The sequence below is a fragment of the Labeo rohita genome, chromosome 23 (assembly GCF_022985175.1).
Source record: "Labeo rohita strain BAU-BD-2019 chromosome 23, IGBB_LRoh.1.0, whole genome shotgun sequence".
Classification (NCBI taxonomy): domain Eukaryota; kingdom Metazoa; phylum Chordata; class Actinopteri; order Cypriniformes; family Cyprinidae; genus Labeo; species Labeo rohita.
The window spans coordinates 5,336,257-5,350,852 of record NC_066891.1 but is presented as its reverse complement, the minus strand read 5'-3'; the positions used below and the strand labels follow the sequence as shown (position 1 = coordinate 5,350,852).

Sequence of the window (14,596 nt, the reverse complement as noted above, 5' to 3'; positions counted from 1 at the left end):
ATAATTAGTTCAAATAAAGTATCAAACGCAAATAATCATATGGCTTTATTTAACTAAACTGTTAAAATATTATTAAAAAACTGGCCAACGGCCTAACGACTGTTTTTACATTTCACAGAGAGATCTAATCCTTGTTTAATATCAACTAAACAACATTTAAATCAAATGTCCACTTGATCTTTAATATTTGACAATTCTTTATCACAAAAATGCTACAGCCACTGTAATTTCTAAATGTGGACATTAAAAAACGTGTAAACTAAGAGTGAGGTTTTGAGCTTTTATTTTGAAATTGCGTTGAGCCGTTAGCATACTGAGAAACAAACTGATCTGTGTTTGCGTTGGTTTATGAAATATTTACCTTACAAATATGATGAAATGGCGAATGTTGCGTTCCCAGATGAACATTATAATAAACCCAAACTCACAACAATATTCAGAGATGGAGTTTGAGATGCTCCACACATGTAAATGATAACAGTTTAGTTTGAACAACATTTACTGCGAACGCAGTCGCTCTGAGACGCACGTAACATTACGTAATGATTAAAGCGCATATATTAATTTAACTGAATCATAACGTTTGTGAAATTACAATAGCATTATGCTTTATTATGATTTAATAGCTTTAATATATCATGCAGCCTTGGAAAAGGGTCTAATAAATGTGTTTTATGGATTCTCCTCCGTGGAATATGCCACTTCCGGTATTTGGACGGTTACTGGACATGGGCAAAATGCAATCCAGGATTTTTATCTATTTATTTATTTTTTTAAATCGAGTACTTGAATTGAATTTAGGAATCGTGACAGCCTTAAGCCACAGTAAAAGTAAAGATATTCGAGAGCTCATGTGGGTTGCCAGATTGAGGACCCAAACAGGAACGAGTGCAATTGACCCTTTCCAAAAACCCGTGCTCCTTACTGCTGCTATGTCCGATAAAAACAATGCTGCTCTCAAACTACACATCAAGTTCTCACAAAGTGAAAAATACGTCGCGAAGCAAAGAGAAAACTGAAAACACGCCGACAGACAGAACAGAGCAGGTTACTTCTGGTATGAAACAAGATCTCCGCTTGTAAGAAATTCAAACAATAAATACTGTTTTGTGGCTCCTTAATGTGTCGTGACAGATCACTGTATTGTCTGTTCAAGCAGGACGTGAATCGATCATCTTTTCATATTTACATAAAGCACGAAAATAAACATGAATGAACATGAATGCATTTTATTTCAATCACGGAAAGACGTCAACATACACAGTTTTTCAAGTTTAAGTCCACCAAAGTTAATCTATACTCTCCTGTCTGATTTGTTTATCAGGCAGAACGGCAGATTCAGCATTATGTTTGGTCAGATCGCCTGTCAATCAAGCTGTTTGCGAATGGTCTATTGACAATGGAAGGTGATGAGCTTTGTACTGCAAGTTTATGAGTTGATTTATCCTTGTTTTATTATTCCTCTGCTCACAGAGCATTTTGGATGGATGCTGAGGCTTTTTAGGTCAGCTAAAATCTGTGATCTTTGACCCAGTTTGTTAGCTGGCTTCCATGGCTGCAATACGCTGAGCTTTCCACCAGCTGGCAACCTGGAGTGATGAAATACTATTGGGTAAATTGGCAATGGGCGGAGTCACACAGACCAAAAAACAAACATTCCGACACGGAATGCACATTTCAAAGCAGAATAACGAGCTGTAACGTTTTTCAGAGAAACAACTATATGAATATAGCAAACATGGCATTTTTATGCTTCAGTACTGTCAAAAAACATACAGCACCTTGCCATGTGAATGTCATTTTACACAGATCTGATCAAAAGAAAAAGGCCAATGAGTTTGTGCGACCCACAGTAGCCTGAGGTTGTGTTTAGCGCACTTTAACCTCGCTTCAGCCCAGTACAGGAGCGCTCAGCTGTTTCCTCTCACATACCAGTGACAGCCGCTGCAATACGATCCATACAGACCCCCAACACACACACACACACACATTCTTCCACATGCCATACTGTCCGTCTGCCAGCACACACACATGCATTCTTTAAGGGACAGACAGAGACACTTTCCCATCCACCCACACAAGCCTCACTCAACACACGCTTCCTTACAGTCCTCAACTCTCTGTGAACGTGCAGAACAAGCCCCCGCTTGCACACGGAATGATGAATTCTACAAAAAATAAAGTGTCTTTTCCCAGGAACCCCGGCGGACTGGCAGCTCAGGGCGACCCGTCTCTTAGAGGAGCTGTTACAGGCCCAGCGGAGTGGAACTAATCTCAGTCGAGCAGTGTGAATGTGGGGTCAGAGCGCGGCCGAGGGCCCTGGAGCCCTGCGAGCTTTCACTGGAGACCTACGCACTTCAGTTTCACCGGCAGCGCTGCGAACCGTACAGTCACAAGACTGGAGTTATGAGGAGAGTGCTCAGATATGCGCTCTATACCATTAAAGACCTGCACTGACCCTGAAATTATAGGATATTCTAGTTATTTTTTATAGGAGTGAATGTCTGTCCACATCAATTCCAAGTGACGCTGAGTGAAAATGTGGTATTTACAAACAAGTTCTCATGCAAAACTCTTTACAAGTGCAATGGGAGCTTTCTTTTCCTTGCTTTTTGGAAAAAACAAAAACAAAATGAAACAACAACAAAAAAAAAACATCTGAATGAATTGTTTAGCATGAAAACAATAGCAAATAGAACAACTTGAAATAAAAACATAAAAGAAAACATAAAACAATGAAACAAGAAACTAAAACAAAGGAAACAAGAAAGAAAACAAAGGACATGAAAAAAAAATCCATAAAACAACAGAATAAACTAAAAGAGAAAAGAAAAAGCAATAAATAAAATGAAACCAAAGAAAAAATTAAAAGTAAAATAAAATAAAAATAAATATAAATATAAAAAAACAACAAAATAAACTAAAAGGGGAAAAAATGAACAAAATAAAAGAAAACAAAAGACAAAAAACAAGAAATAACAATAAAAAAATTCTATAAAAGAAAAAGAAAAAGCACAAAATAAGAAAATAAATAAATAAACAACAAAATGTACTAAAAATGAAACTGAGTAATACACAATATAAATTAAACAAAAAAAACAACAAAATATAAAAAGACAAAAAAGAAACTAACAAAACAAAAAAGAAAAGAACAAAATAAAGTAAAACTAAAAACACAATACAACAAAATAAACTAAAAGGGGGGAAATTAACAAAATAAAAGAAAGAAAACAAAAATAAAAGACAAAGAACAAGAAATAACAACAACAACAACAAAAAAAAAAAAAAAAAATAAGCTAAAAGAAAAAGAAAACGTAGCACAAAATAACAAAAGAAAAAAAATAAACTAAAGGGGGGAGATGGCAAAGGACAAGAAATAACCAAATAAATCCATAAAACAATGAAATAAAACTAAAAGAAAAAGGAGTAATACACAATATAAATTAATAAAAAAAAAAACAAAGAAAACAAAACAACAAAATAAACTAAAACAAAATAAAAATTAAACCAAAAACAACAAAATATAAAAAGACAATATATAAAAAGGGAAAAAAAACAGAAACAGGGAAAAACAACAACAACAGAAAAACTAAAACAAAATAAACTTACAAAACAAAACAGACCAAAAACACAAAATAAATAAAAACAACAGAATAAACTAAAGGGAAAAAAAACAAACAAAAAAACAATAACAAAATAAAATGAAAATAAAAAAGGGAAAAATAACCTTAAAAACAAAACCAAAAAAAAAAAAAAAAAAAAAAAAAAAAAAACACAAAAAACACAAAAAAAGCAATAAAATAAACAAGAAAAGTCAAAAGAAATAATAAAAGAAAAGAAAAATAAATAAATAACCAGCCAAAATGTAATAACATCTGATCATCATGGTCTGCCAATTCAGACAGAATGTGATTGTGTTCATAGAGATTTCATTCATTTGTTCCCATCGTAAAAAAACCCTCATGTATGTGATTGTTTCGCTTTGCAAGTATCCTCTTTTATAAGCCAATTAAAAAAGCCTCAAAAAAAATTATGCAATCTGTGAAAAAAAAAAATAAAAAAAAGATAAAATAAAAAATGCGGAACATAATTTGTCACAGTTAAAAGTTAAAAGAAAACCGAAAGAGAAAGAAACTAGAGCTCATTAGTTTGCTCACTCTCCACCATATGGGCTCTAAATGACATAAGTGTATCATGGGTGCTACTGTCCCTGCATTTACCAGTCAGTATCAAGGGAAAACTTGCATCCTGCAATAACACAGATGTCTCGTTAGCTCAATTAATGGAGCCCAACTGTACAGTAAGTAGCAGGCTGAATTTACTGACATGTTCGACAGCACTAAACCACGCTGAGATGAATCAGGGTGAACTCTGGGTAATCAAAGAGCAGCTCATGCTTCACTAATGTCCAGCCACAACAAAAACGCTCATTAAAAGCAAAGGCACAGTCATTACATTAATTTGCTACATGAGGTGTGAATGTTTGGCTCTGATTGAAGCTGTATCTGTGCTGACGGCCGCTGTCGTGTCCGTATAATGCCATTATTGAGGATGAGAATGTGATGGACGATCATTGGAAGAAAGAGTCAAATGGGGTTCTGACATTATGTAAAGCATCATTGATCTATGGTAAACAACAACTGGAAACAGGAAGTTCATTCATTGAATTCATGCTGTGTTGTGTCAGCACTTTATGAAGTCTGGCTGACAGATAACGTCATTACGAACCGATTCTTCACTGAAAGGACTATTTGATTTAAAAAAAAAAAAAAGAGATAAAAACGCAAAACAACCAAACAGATATATATAATATATAATATATAGTACAGAACTCAGTGCCACTGTTGAGGTGTTGTGAGTGGATCCCAAGGCAAAAACATAAAAATAAAAACAAAAAACAGCAATGAAAACATAAAATACAAAGCAGAAAAAGAACTACAAAAAAAAAAAAAAAAAAAAAAAAAAAAAGAAAATAATAAATGCAAATAATATTAATAATAATAATAAATGCTAATAAAAAGAAAGGAAGCGACAAAAAAAACAAAAAGAAAGATAAAAGACAAAAATAAAATAAAAACAACTAAAGAAAAAAAAAATATTATATATATATATATATATATATATATATATATATATATATATATATATATATATATATATATATACACACACACACACACATACACACACAAGAAAAGAAGAAGCTAAATAAAGAAACAAGTCTGTGTGCTTAGAAAAGTAATAAGCCATCATTATTATTTATAACCCTTAATGCCAAGTATGAGCAATACTGGTAGTGATGTTTGACTCAGCAACATCATTAATTACCAAATACAGCATCTGAATTTCTGATAAAGCACTGCATATTTGAAAGATGAGCAGAAATTGTGACAGGCTTTCTGCTGGAGATTGCTTAAGCCTCAGACGTATCTCGAGCATGTGTAAATCTGAGATTAGGCCAGGGAATCATCCAGTTTAATCCAAACAAAAATTAGGACCTGAGTTAACATGGCCTCTATAGAGTATACAATTATATAATTGTATAACATTTTTAAATAGTTTTATTATAAATTCTATAAAAATTATTAACCTTATTAACCTTTTTCGACTATAAAGAACCTATTCTGCACTTGAAAGGTTCCATGGATGTTCAAGTTTCTTCACAGAACCATTGATGCCAATAAAGAACCTTCATTTTTAAGAGTGAAATTTACAATGATCACTTTTGTCTTAGATTTCTGAGATATAAACTTGCAATTGGGAGTTATAAAGTCAGTACTGCGAGACAAAGTCACAATTCTGAGACAAAGTTGCAGTTCTGAGAAATAAAGTCAGAAATGCATGATATAAACTTGCAATTGTGAGTTAAAGTCAGAATTGCGAGACAAAGTCATAATTCTAAGAAATAGTCACAATTCTGACTTTTTTCTCAGAATTATGAGTTTTTATTTCGAAACTGTGACTTTCTCAGAATTGCAAGTTACAAACTCAGAAATGCATATAAAGAGTCTGCGAGACAGCCACAATTCTGAGACAGAGTTGCAATTCTGAGAAATAAAGTCAAAAATGCATGATATAAACTCGCAATTGTGAGTTAAAGTCATAATTGCGAGACAAAGTCATAATTCTGAGACAAAGACGCAATTCTGAAAAATAAAGTCACAATACTGACTTTTTTCTCAGAATTACAATTTTATATCTCAATATTGTGACTTTTTACTCAGAACTGTGAGTTATAAACTCAGAAATGCATATATAAATAAAGTCAAAAATGCGTGATATAAACTCGCAATTGCGCGTTATCAGAATTTTAAGACAGTCACAATTTAGACAGTTCTGACTTTATAACACGCAATTGCAAGTTGTGAACTGAATGATATAATTTTGAGAACATCAGTCCCCCCCCATCAAAACTGGACTTTATAACTCACAATTGCAAGTTTATATCTCACAATTCTGAAAAAGTCAGAATTCTGAGAAAACTGTGAATCAGTTCATATCTTGCAATTCTGACTATATAACTTGAAACTGTGAGTTTGAAACACAATTCTGTAAAAAAAAAAGTCAGAATTGTGAGATAAAAAGTCACAATTACCTTTTATAAATTTTTGATTCATTGGTGGAACGGGCTTCCATAGTATATCTATAGACTTGGAAAATGCCAGGAAAATGCCAAAACAGCAAAAATAAATAAAAAACTAAAAATAGTCACTAACATGGGAACAAAAGCTGAATGATTCACAGCATGGCTGTCTCTCGTCGGTGAGATGGGAAAGTCTCATGTCACATGTGGAAATGTGGTGAGGGGCTGTTATCTAACAGCTGAGGAGATTCCGACAGATCGGATGAAGCGGAGACGCCCCATCCCCCTCAGCGCCGCACAGACAGCCTCTGATTTCTGAGGGAGGCAGAGGATTGATTCTTGAGCGCTGGGAGAGACAGACGGCTCTGAATGGAGTACAGCTATAGCGGAGCAGGGCAGTATGTGGGGGTGGAGGGTCGATATTCCCCCTCTGGGCTTGTCTGTGTGCTAAAGAGCAGCTGGGGTGTTTAGCCTAGCCCGTTTCAAGCGGGGGCTAGCTGCTACATGCACATACTGTACAGTAATGCATATACACAAACACACATAATGCTACAGCAACACGACTGCTAACAGATTCAGGCATACAAAGGAAGCCTACACGCCTGGACTTGCGCTAAGCACACACACGCACGCACGCACAAACTCACACTTTATAGGCTACACCGTTTGAAAGCAGAAACTATGACTTCCTCCTTTTTGCCTTATTTAATAAAAAAATATGATAAATATGTCGGCTATTTTTGGCTTTGTTCTCCAATAATGGGTCATGACCCAAAAATGACTCTCTGAATATATATTTATATACTCATTTTCATTTAAAACTTATGCAATTTTTATATTAGTATGACATTTTAAAATGTATAATAAACATAAAAATATATGTCATATATAAATATTGTGTATATATTAATTTCAAATAATAATTAATAATATATAGTTAATTTTAGGATATATACAGTATTTAAATTTTTTAATTTTAATACATAAATATAAAGTACATAACATTTTTTCAATTTATATATTCATTTTATTTAGCTAAAGATAAATATAAGATAAACACACACACACACTTCTTTGACATATACAGCAATTTAATATTTTAAGATAAATTTATATTAATATTACATATATCTCTAATTTCTGTATTACTTATATTATCACATAGTTATATGTGGTGTCTTTAATTATATTATTATATATATTTTATATTTTATTAATATTATTAATATTAATATATAATAAAACCATAGCATATTTCTAATTAATATATTAATTTTATTTTAGTCAAACAGATAAACTCATTTACATTAATAACACATATTCAAATAATAAATAAATAAATAAATTAATTAATTAATTAATCAATAAAATCATTGCATTTAAAAAATTTATTTACAAAAATGTATATTAATATTAATATATAATATAATAATACATAATGTATATTTCTGAGTTATATACAATCTTTATTTTATGTAAACAGATAAATTCATTTAAAAATAAAAATATTGTAATATATTTTATTAGTATACATTTATATGAATACCACGTTCAAAAAACAAACAAATAAATAAAATAAAATAATTGCATTTACATAAATTAATATATATAGGTTGCCAGGGTGTTGTTATGTAGCTGCTATGGTGTACAAGTGGTTGCCAGGGTGCTCTAGATGGTTGAGCACCCTAGCAACCACTTGTACACCATAGCAGCTACATAACAACACCCTGGCAACCACCGAGTCTATGCTAGCAAAAATCTTACCTTACTGATTACGGTTACCCATTATTTCTCAGTCATATGGAAAAAAACACAAAGTAAGCTCAGCTGGGGCTGCTTCAGTTGAATAAAACAAAAGCGTCCATTGTTCTCGACCCATCAAGCCTTGCAATCTGGAGTGTGTGATACTGCAACTATTCACTTGTCTGTTGCTACGCAGCCTGTGATAATTCCTCTTTTTAAGGTCCTGTCTGACAAACCAGAAACAAAACCATCTCTACTATAAATTACGTGCAAGCATCCACAGACTCCAAAACACCTGCAGAAACACAAAACGTCACACACATTCCCACACATTCAGCCCGGGTTAGTCGGCTGTCAGCTAATGTGTGAACATTCACGGTTGGACCTCCTGAGGATGAGGAAAACACCTGCAGACAGCAAGCGAGAGAGAGTCCAATCTATGATGAAAGGCTTCTGATTCGCTTAATTATGCAGGAGGAAAGCCAGAGGATCACGAATCCCACATAGTTCCCAGGAGTTTGAGCAAAACAGGAATTACAACTCAGTTTTTCTGTTGACCTGGGATTCTTTTCTCCTTTCTTTTATTGGATAAAGTTACTTTACTTGAACTCAATCTGTCTGCGGAGGCTGTGATTTGTGATGTAACAGGGTAAAGCGCAATTGAAAACCTGTTCATGCAATCATTTCAGCCAAAATTACTGTATAAAGCACTTGTTTACTGGGCTACACAGCATCACAATGCTATTTTGCTTTTATAGTGTACACTATATTATGTACGCAAGTGTTAACTGTCATATTCATAGGGCCTTTACCCAAAGTCACTTTCATTATTATTAAACACGACTCACTGAAGAGAGAGAAAAGAAAATTATATATATTATATATATATATATATATATATATATATATATAAACATTTCTGAATGTAAATTACATTAATATTATTTTTTTGCATAATATATAATTTATAAATATATATATAAATTAATAAATATAAAAATACATATCACACATAAAAATTGTTTTATCTAATCTCCTCTCAGATATATACAGTATTAAAATGTTTAATTTTAATGCATAATAAATATAAAATACATAATATATCTCCAGTTTTAGTTAGTAAAATATATATATATATATATATATATATATATATATATATATATATATATATACATACACACTACCGTTCAAAAGTTTGGGGTCAGTACATTTTTTGTTGTTTTTTTTTTTTTTTTTTTTTTTTTTAAAGAAATTAATACATGTATTCACCAAGGATGTATTAAGTTTAAAAGTTTATTAAAAGTTAATAATAAATAATTTACATTGTTATAAAATATTTATATTTTGAATAAACACTGTACTTTTTAAACTTGTTATTCATGAAAGAATCCTGAAAAAAAAAAAAAAAAAAAAAATCACAGGTTCCAAAAAATATTTGGCAGCACAACTGTTGATATTATCCAACATTGATCATTCTAATAATAAATCCGCATATTAGAATGATTTCTGAAGGATCATGTGACACTTAAGACTGGAGTAACAGCTGATAAAAAATTCAGCTTTTCATCACAGGAATAAATTCTATTTTAAAGTATGTTAAAATAAAAAACATTATTTTATACTGTAAAAACATTTTGCAATATTACTGTTTTTTTTTCTATATTTTTAATCAAATAAATGCAGCCTTGATGAGCATAAGAGACTTCTTTAAAGACTATTACAAGTCTTACTGACCCCAAACTTTTGAACGGTAGTGTATGTATATATATATATATATATATATATATAAAATAAAATGTATATTAGTATTACATAATATATCTCCAATTTAATTATTATTTTAATAACATCACTGCATTTCAATTTATTAACATTATCTGTATATTTTAGTTAAATATACAGTTAAACTCGTTCAAAAAATTTTTTTGAATATATTTTATTACTATACATTTATATTAGTACTACATATTTAAATAATTAATTTATATATATTTAATATATATCATATTTTATTAACAAATTTATATTAATATTACATAATATATCTCCAATTTATTTATTTATTTATTATTTTGATAAAATCACTGCATTTCAATTTTATTAACATTATATGTATATTTTAGTAGTTAAATTTTATTACTATTCGTTTATATTAATACTACATATTTAAATAAATAAATAATTATATAAATAAATATATACATAAATAAATAAATAAATAAATAAATATTTATACATTCATATATACATATATACACACACACTTTTTGTTTTCATTTTCACTTTTTACTTTATAATAAAATAACCCAACTATTTTATTTTTTATTTCAAGTAATAAAAACGCTTAGTAATGAAGTGATAAATAAAGTAATAATAAAAAAAATAGTTTTAGTTAACAATAATAGCACTGTTACCACATTTTTACATTCCATTTAATGCATTTTCTGTCCACACTTAAGATCTTGCTACTTAGTAACCTTGTAAAATCACCCATTCGTGACACTATTTGCAGTGCTTTTTAAAGTGACACTTGTGTTGTGAGGTGCGCTGACACACACACTTGAGGTTAAGTTTCTAAATGCAACAGACACAACTCACGGATCGCTCCTTGTGTGGTTCAAAACGGCAAACTATCTAACATACACCATTAACCACTACACACTAATGTAAACTGTATGTGGCACAATTCAAGTCTCAGGGTATGCTTCCATTATAAACAATGATAGAAATCAATTGCAGTACTAAAAGGTAGTCGTAGAGGCATCTGTAGCGCATTAGCTTGCAACAAAGTGGATGCAGGTTAGAGTTTAGTCAGTAGAGGTGGACTGATAAATGTACATTTAAAAAGAAGAAACAATATTGAGACTTTGGAAAATAACTGAAAGGTCACCATTCAACGCAAGCGCTATTTTTCACTCTTTTCCCATCACTGTCAGCCAACAGGTGCCAGACGGCCAAAGATATCTATCATGTTATTCCTGCATTTGCATGGTCAACATCAAACGTTTCATTAACTGTGGATAAGCCGCTTTGGTACGAGTTGTACGGCAGCTTCTAAGCCAGAGAAAACATGTGGATGAAAGTGTTTAATTCACTTGAACTGGAAAAGCACCTGAAAGCACACTAGACCGCAGCAGAAAAAAAAAATAAAACTCACCCTCCAGTTTAGCAGCTGAGGTTGTCACGTTATGCAGCGTTTTCCGAGATGTCATACAATCAGCCTTTTTATATCTTTTTCTATTTTATATTCAGCTATTCATTCAAAAAAATCTTATTGTAAGCTTTAGTGCCAGATAATAAGGCTCTGATTAAATAAAAAATAAAATGGTAACATATAGTTATATATTTAAACGACACAAACTACCATTTAAAAGTTTGAGGTTGGTAAGATTTTTAAAATGTTTTTGAAAAAAAACCTAAAAAGTCCTATTTGTTCACCAAGACTGCATTTATTTAAACAAAAATACAGTAAAACCAGCAATATCATTACATTTTATTGTATTTAAAAGTAAAAAGATCAAATATAATTATATATTTATACGACACAAACTACCATTCAAAAGTTTGAGTTTTGAAAGCATTTTTAAAATGTTTTAAAAAAAATAAAAAAATAAAATAAAATAAAAAAGGTCCTATCTGTTTATGCATTTATTTAAACAAAAACACAGTATATATTTATTCACCAAGACGCCATTTATTTGAACAAAAATACAGTAAAACCAGAAATATTATTACATATTATTGCATTTAAAAGTAAAATGATAAGCCATAGTTATATATTTAAACAACACAAACTACCATTCAAAAGTTTGAGGTTGGTAAGATTTTTTTAAATGTTTAAAAAAAATAAAAATAAAAATTTGATCACCAAGACTGCATTTATTTGAACGAAAATAAAGTAAAACCAGAGACATTATTACATATTACTGCTTTTAAAAGTAAAATGATAAGATATAGTCATATATTTAAACGACACAAACTACCATTCAAAAGTCTGAGCTTGGTAAGATTTTTAAAAATTAAAAATCAGTAAAGACAAGAAATATTATTACATATTATTGCATTTAAAAGCTTTAATAAATAATAAATATGGTGAAAGCTGTTGTGCTGCTTAATATTTTTGTGAAAACTTTTTAAAAACTTAAACTTTGTTAAACAAAGTTCAAAAGAACATAATTAGTTTGAAACAGAAATGTTTTATGACATAATAAAAGTCTTTACTGTCATTTTTGATCAATTTAATGCACTCGTGTTTATTTCTTTTAAAAAAATCTTATTGATACCTAACTTTTAATGGTGGTGTATAACTGGTTTAGCACTTAAATTTTACAATATTAGAATATTACAGCATTAGTACATGCAATACAAATATAAAAAGCTTTGAACTACTACTATCACGTCAGCAAACTTTATATCGGCACCGCTATTGGCACAAAACGCATTGTTTTGCTGCTTGATATTGCAAATTGGTGTGTCTTACCATATTATTTGAATGTATTATCTTAATTATGAACACAATGGTTGGTAGTGCAAACTGTTTTACCATATACTGCACTTCGATATTCTTCTCATTATTTCTCTACGGTGGATTATGAACCGAAAGTCTAACCATTACCAGAAAACAACTTACTAAAATGAGACCCTGGACCACAAAACCAGTCATAAGCAATTTTTTGACCCATGCAATGTATTTTTGGCTATTGCTACAAATATACCCGTGCTACTTATGACTGGTTTTGTGGTCCAGGGTCACAAATAAGATGGATATTGTATATTGCTATGCTCACTGTTTTTAGTATAAGTAAAGTTGGATGCTTTTCCATGCCACAGCATACCAATCGAGGTCAAATCCTGATGCTTGTTCTGAAGTGAGATTATCAGCATTCATTCTGTAATCACTACGCCATGATAACATTCCATCTGCGGCTCAAGTCCAACTTCACAAACTCCAAGACAGGACTGTTTGAATTACAAGACAAGCCTGACTTGTGATGCACTTCGGCTGAGGTGCTATTGCTGCCTTCATCAATGGTCAGTTTTCTCCCTTAGGTTATTTGAGTAATGACAGAGTCTGAAGACACTTCTGAAGAAGTTCAGTAAGCTAGCTACGTCAATACAAGCTACTCACCACAGTACAGAAACATTACATGTTAAAGAGATAGCTCGGCCAAAAATGAAAATTCTGTCATTAATTATTCACCTTCATGTCGTTCCAAACCCATAAGGCTTTCTTTCATCTTTAAAACACAAATTAAGATATTCTTGATTAATCCGAGAGCTTTCTGACCCTGCATAGATGGCCATGCAACTACAATGTTCAAGGCCCAAAAAGGTAGTAAAGACATTGTTAAAATAGTCCATGTGACTTTATTAAACAATTTCTACTCTTCTGTGTCAGTATTCAACACACCTCCAAAACCGTCATATAGAATGTTACATGAAATATAAAAATATTATAAAAAAAATAATGAAAAAAGTATAAAAATGTAATATAAACACCTAAAAAAATATAAAATAAATATCAAAAATGTTATATGAACTGTTACGTAAAATACAAAAAAATTATACAAATATTTAAAAACAGAGAAAATAAAATATGCAATTTTACTTACATATTAATGTATGAAAATGGTCAAATGTATAATAAAAAAATCTAAAAATATAAAACATTTTACAAAATATCAAAAAGGCAGATGAAATGTTATATGAAATCAAAAAATATAATAAAAAATAATGAAAAATGTATACAAATGTAATATAAATACCTAAAAAATATATCAAATAAATATAAAAAATGTTATATAAAAAGTTATGTGAAATTAAAAAAATATTAGAAAAATGACTTAAAAACATAGAAAATAAAATATGCAATTTTACTTACACATAAAAGTATGAAAATGGTTAAATGTATAAAAAAGTTGAAATGTTATATGAAATATAAAAATATTATAAGAAATATTGAAAAACATAAATCGAAAATATGCTATTTTACTTACGTATTTATGCATGAATGTGGATAAATGTATACAAATATAACAAAATTGAAAAAAAAAAATCTAAAAAATGTTATATGAAATGTGTTACTTATGTGTTACTGCATGAACAAGGTTAAATGTATAAAAAAGTAATATAAAAAAAGAATTATACAAAACAAATAAAATATCAAAAAAGGTTACATAAAATGTTTATGAAATATATTTTTTTAAATAAAAATATTTAAAAACAGAAAACAAAATATGCAATTTTACTTACGTGTTACTGCATGAA

At 30.3% G+C, this 14,596-nt stretch overlaps 1 protein-coding gene across 3 annotated transcripts in view; it reads right to left on the bottom strand.

Annotated features, from left to right (window-relative positions):
• The window catches only part of src (v-src avian sarcoma (Schmidt-Ruppin A-2) viral oncogene homolog), a 66,963-nt gene that overhangs the window by 30,868 nt on the left and 21,499 nt on the right, over nucleotides 1-14,596 (bottom strand). The window lies entirely within an intron of this gene.